Source organism: Ammospiza caudacuta, chromosome 4, assembly GCF_027887145.1.
Source record: "Ammospiza caudacuta isolate bAmmCau1 chromosome 4, bAmmCau1.pri, whole genome shotgun sequence".
Lineage (NCBI taxonomy): Eukaryota > Metazoa > Chordata > Aves > Passeriformes > Passerellidae > Ammospiza > Ammospiza caudacuta.
In genome coordinates this window covers 119,202-125,201 of record NC_080596.1, presented here as the reverse complement: position 1 = coordinate 125,201, position 6,000 = coordinate 119,202, and positions in this window count along the sequence as shown.

The following is a 6,000-nucleotide window of genomic DNA, read 5'->3' as shown; positions in this document are numbered from 1 at the left end:
GGCTTTTCCCCTGCTCCCATCAGCCCATAGCTGCCCCACAGGGACCCAGCTTTCCCTCTGGCCTAAACCATGGCCTGGTGTAGCCCACACTCCCAGCCCTGACCTTGGCCCCGGCAATCACACCTCCTGCAAGGGCCAGACAGCCACCACGGCTGCCACTCATCCAGCCCCACTGGGGAACCTGCGCTGAGGAGACAGAGCAGCATGAAAGGAATAAGAAAGACCCAGAGAGCCCCAAGAAATGGATGGAAAGGAGCCACTAGGAATAGCTGGGGTATTCCTGGGGAAAGGAACAGGCAGCAAGAGGAGGTAAAAGAGAGGTAGCCATGAAGAGCCAGGGAGGCTCACCCAGATATTCACCTTGCTTCACACAATGCAGCCACATCCAGACCCCACTGCTTGTGGCTCATTTAATCGTATATTCCCCTAAATACCACCACATGGTAGCAATTCATTGCTCTCCTCATATTGGAAGAAAAAGGGAGAAGAGGTAAGACTTCTGAAATGCATTTCCTTCCTCTCCCATGTTCCCAGCTGTCTTTGAAACCAGGCATAAAATGATTTAGTCATTTTGAAGGAAAACAAATAAAAATAGTTTCCTAGCAACAGGATTTGCAGTACTGGTCTCTGAGGAAACTCTCCTGGATGTTTTTAAGGCTTTGCCAGTTCACTAATATAGGAATAAAGGTACTCACATCATATTAATGTGATTTGTTTAAACCAGGACAAGCCTCTACTGCTTTTTGGCAGCGGAGGCATTGCAAAGGATGGTGTTAAAAGAGTTCATGTACTTACAAAAAAGCAAGAAATTTCTAAACTTTACAGCAAACACCTAGTACACCTTCAGCACATATAATTTCATATAATCATACAGTGTATTATACCCCCTCCTACAAACCTACAAAATTTTGTTTCAAAACACAAATTTTATTTCAAACACAAACTGTTCTGTAACTGCAGAACAGTTAATCAAAATTCAAATAAGTTATAAATTAGACAAACCTTTTGCTATTACAACAGAAGAGGCTACAAAAAATATTTCTTCAGCATCAAAAGAACTAGGAAAACAAATCTTAGCAATCATGGAGAAAGAAACAGAGAACAGAAAATAAAAAAGGAATGGGAAGGTATACATTCATGGTGGATTTGTATGTTGATGTAAAGGTTTGGTTCCCCATTACAAGAGAACCTATTACTGTGCTCACACAGAATCACAGAAGGATTGGGGTTTGAAGGGGCCTCCAGAGATCATCTAGTCCAACCATGAGCCTAGCACTGCCAAGTCCACCACTAAACCATGGACCTAAGGGCCACATCTACAGATCTTTTACCTCCAGGGCTGGTGACTTTACCACTTTCATGGGCACACTGTTCTAATGATTTACTGCTCTCTCAGGGAAGGAATTTTTCCTAAGATCTATTCTAAAAATAGACAAAGTAATCAATACCATAAAATGGTTTTCATATGAAAAGCAAGTAAAAAGACTCATCTTCCAGCACACAGCACTTTGTGAAGTCTGTAAGGAAATGAAAGGCTGGGTATTTTCCATAATATGTTGTAAAGGCCAGCTCATCTCTCATGTTAAAACCAGCAGTTACAGGAGCATCCTTCACAGCTCTTATCATTCATGCCAGCTTGGAGATTGGATGGCTCTCCTGAGTACTCAGGTGAAATCTATCTACCAGAAGAATTCTCTGCTCACCTTATAAGATATGAGTATCTGAGACCCTTCTTCCCCGCAGCAATCTCTGAGCCATCTGTTAATCTTGCTTGACTTCCTCTAAAATTGGCCTGTACATCAGACAGCAGAGTATTACAGGCTTTTACAATCTAAGTTAGATTAGTTTAGTGTGCTGGCTGATCACAAGCTGTTTTCAATTAGCTGTTATCAGTTATTAAGTCATTTAACCCAAATAAGCACTGCCAGAAGTAAATATTTACCACCTGGTTGTAGCTTAATGAAACACCAAATCTGAAGCTCAAAGAGGAAGAAATTGTAGCGAGTATGATTAGCTATTCCCACCATGAGAGGAATTGCTCTTTTGCTCATGTTTCTCTAAATTACTGCTATAGTTTTTTAAATAACTTAATGGAGTTTTAATTCCTCTGATTCAGCACCCAAAATACTTTGCAGTTAGTTCATGGATCACTTCTGGTGTCTTGCTCACCATCTAATTAGAAAACTGTAAATGGGAAGGAGGTCCCAGAGTTTTTGCTTTTATTTTATGAATGTGTTTGGCAAAATCCATTGTTCCAGGAGACTGGGCTAGATCCAACAAATAAAAGCTTATTAAATGAAATAAAGTGGGTTTGCTACTGGCAGCTATATCAGTCTGGCTGCTTTTCTAAAAATCATGGCAGCTGTAAGCTGCCTTTAATTATGTATTCACACTTCTTACCATTTATTATACAGACAATAATAGTTTCTTGCTGACCACGTTTAAATTGGCTATATATTTTTTATTTATGATTCATAAAAATAATGAATTTTTATCTGAAATGCTTCACATTAAAAATTCACGATGCAAATATGGCACATTTATGTAGTTAGGCAAGTTCCTGTTCAGAATCACTGCTTCATTTTCCATGGAACAGCCAATTCCAGTTCCCATCATTACAACTCACTGGCTCAGCTGCCAGCAATGAAACAGAACCAGCTTTGTTTAAACAGCATTAGTACCATACTGGCAGATTGACAACTGGCATAGAAAGGTGCTATGCAAAAAGCTGACTGTTCATTTCACTGGTCATGTAGAAAACGGACTCAAAATGAAGATAATTGCTTCTATTAACTTCTTGAAACAAGCAAACAAAATAAATAAAAAAATAAAAAACCCACAAAAATTATTTGGGATAAACAGAAGTTGTCACTCCTCCAAACAATGTTTCATTTTCGGAAGGAAGGAAGGAAGCAAGGAAGAAAGGAAGGAATAAAAAAATGTTCAACAACTTTTACTCAAATTTGCAAATACTAGTAGACATGAAAGCAAAATTATTGGCTGAGGTTTTTAACAAAAAGCTCTCCCATGAAATTTGGTATCATCACAGTAGCAAATACTTATACTATGTTGTTTTTATAGCTGGCAATTTTTCCTGTATCTGCAGCAAAGATTTGAGCATCATCATTCATAGTTACTTAATCAGCTTTAATGATGTGATGTTGTTTTCATTAAATAAGAAAATACAGCCATTCCTTAGGAAGCTGAGATGTTTTCCTTCCTCATTGCTGCACACATATGTACCTATAAAAAAATGGAACCTGGTTAAGTCAGGTGCAATGCACATAAACAAGAAAAAATAATAGTAAATAGCAAACACAGAGAATGCTTTAATCCTCATTTTACAGACCATAGGTTGGGAGACTTGAGACTCAGTCTGTGTCTGAGCTATTACCTGAATAAAATGAATCCAGGAGAGGGACACAGAAGTAAGATTTATTATGAAATTCTGGAAGCAAGTCTAGTGATCTAGAATTACACCGCTGATGTTGTGCTGTTATACATATTTTATATTTGCAATTTGGTTGTTGAAAACACCCTACTGCACTGTTTTTCAATATCTGCTTGAAGAGCACCAACACTTAATGTTTTTACAGAATACTATATCTCAACAATGTTGCTGTCTCTGAAGACCTGTGCTTTAGTTATGCTTGCTAAATAGAATTTTAGATTCAAAAGAACATGATGTGAATCCTGTTTGCAGCTCAGCTAATCAGAACAAAAGAGTTGCCTCCACTCATAAACTCCTACAAACCTTTGCTGTATTGTAGTTGAAAAAAAATTTGCTTGATTTCTGAAGATGTGCACCTGCACATGACTAATAATGGCCATGAGAAGAGCAATTTGACACTCCAGTTAGACCTGCAGAACAAGACTGACTCTATTCAAGACCAGGGTTAAAATGTTACACATTTAAGATTTATTGTTGTGCAATTATTATCCACTACAAATCCTGAAGTAAACATTTTGAATTACGTAGAAAGCAGGCAAATAGCCTTCATTCCAATATACAAGTTTCTGTAATATCCGTCCACTAATATTCTGTTTATCGGACTAGATGTAATCTGAAAGAAGAAAATATTAAAAAATTATAGTTTTGGCAAAAGAAAGGTATATGGAACCTACTTCCCACTTATTCTTTAGAATGAAAAGAAAAAATGAGATTACAAAGGGCATAGGAAGGACATTGATCTGTTAGAGTGAATCCAGAGGAAGCCACCAAGATGATTAGAAGGATGGAGCAGATCTCCTGCAAGGAAAGGCTGAGAGAGTTGGGGTTGCTCAGTCTGGAGAAGAAAATGCTCCAGAGTGATTGATTTGAGGCCTTCCAGTACCTGAAGGGAGACTACAAGAAGGATGGAGCCACAATTTCTACAAGGACACATAGGACAAGGGAGTGGTTTCAAACCATTGTAGAGCAGGTTTAGATTAGATAGGAGGAAGTAATTCAGTACTGGGATGGTGAAGATGCTCTGTGAACAGGCCGCCCAAAGAAGTTGTGGCTGTCCCATCCCTGAAGTTGTTCAAGGCCAGGCTGGACAGAGCTCTGAGCAACCTGGTTTAATGAAAGTCATCCCTGCCCAGGAACTCAAGGTTGAAACCGGGGAGGTTGGAACTACATTGTCTTTACCATCCTTTCAGACTTAAACTTTTCTAGGATTTTATGAATAGAGAACAAAACATTCTGAAAAACCTTTGGACAAGAATTTATATTACTGGAAAGGGTGGTAGTTGTTAAAGATGTGAGAGATTCTTGTAAATCTTTATTAACAGTCTTTATAAAACCATTAAATGCAAACTGTAGTATTCCCGTGCAGGATGTTCAGAACAAATTAATTGCATAACAACAGCCTACACATCATATGAGCAAATGTGTTGACCAATAAAACAGACAAATTGGGCTTTATTGTCCATATACATTAAAGATGGCTGTAAAACAAGCTCTGGATCATTGATTTATCTTGCTTCTGTTCTTCACGACTATCTACTAGGATAGTAAGTGGACAGTTCCCTCTAAAAAGGTGGGGGAAAAATAAGGGATCTTTCTATTGCGCTGAATACTGGATATATCCTCAGAATAAATGTTAAAATATTTATAATATCAGTTGTTACAGAAAGAATGGTCTACAGGGGACTAGACTAACAGAGTCAGGAGTATAGTACAGAATGGGCAGTCCTGCAGACACAAGAAAGAAATGTTCGTTTACTCCAGGGCAGCCCAGCTCCCTGTGACAAGTATGAAAAGTCAACATCAAAGCTGGTATACAAATGCAATTTTCTATATCATTGGTTTTGTTCCCTACTTAAAAGCTGAGACAGAAGCAATAAAAGTTTTATAGTTACCCCGTGGGACATGATTTTGTGACAGTGCCTTGTAGAAGTACACACTTTAACAGCTTATCAAAGGAAGCCTGTTAGAGACATAACTGGAAGACCATAAATCTCAGGTCTGCCATGAAGCAGCACTGTGAATATGCTCCATAAGCTGCAGTTGGTGCTGTTGTCTGGCAAACACCATGTTGTCTGACATTGCAGCACTGATAACATTGATGGTTTTGCTCCTCTCATTTTAGAAGGAATTCATTTGAAGTTCATAAAATCTACCATTGGTTTCCGTGCCTTTTGAGATCAGAACTGGACACTTCTATGGGAGGCCCACTGCTCCTGCCTGGCAAGAGAATACTTTCAAAACAGCACCTTTCCTTCTCTTTTGTTGAGCATGGCTTGGCAGTGAGCACAACAGTAAATCCCTGGTTTGTCGGCCTGTATTACAGACTGCATCGCCACTCTCAGTGATGCAACTTGAAACTGCACCTCTGGGGTTTCAACTCACATACCCACTTCAGAGATGAGTAAGCTATATTTACATAGAAAGACCTATGTGCACTAATTAACACACAGAAAAAAGGACATAACAGCAGGCCTACTAAAATATCTCCATATAAAACATGTTACCATGACAGCAAACAGTTTCAACATCTTCATAGGAGCCTATGTTTT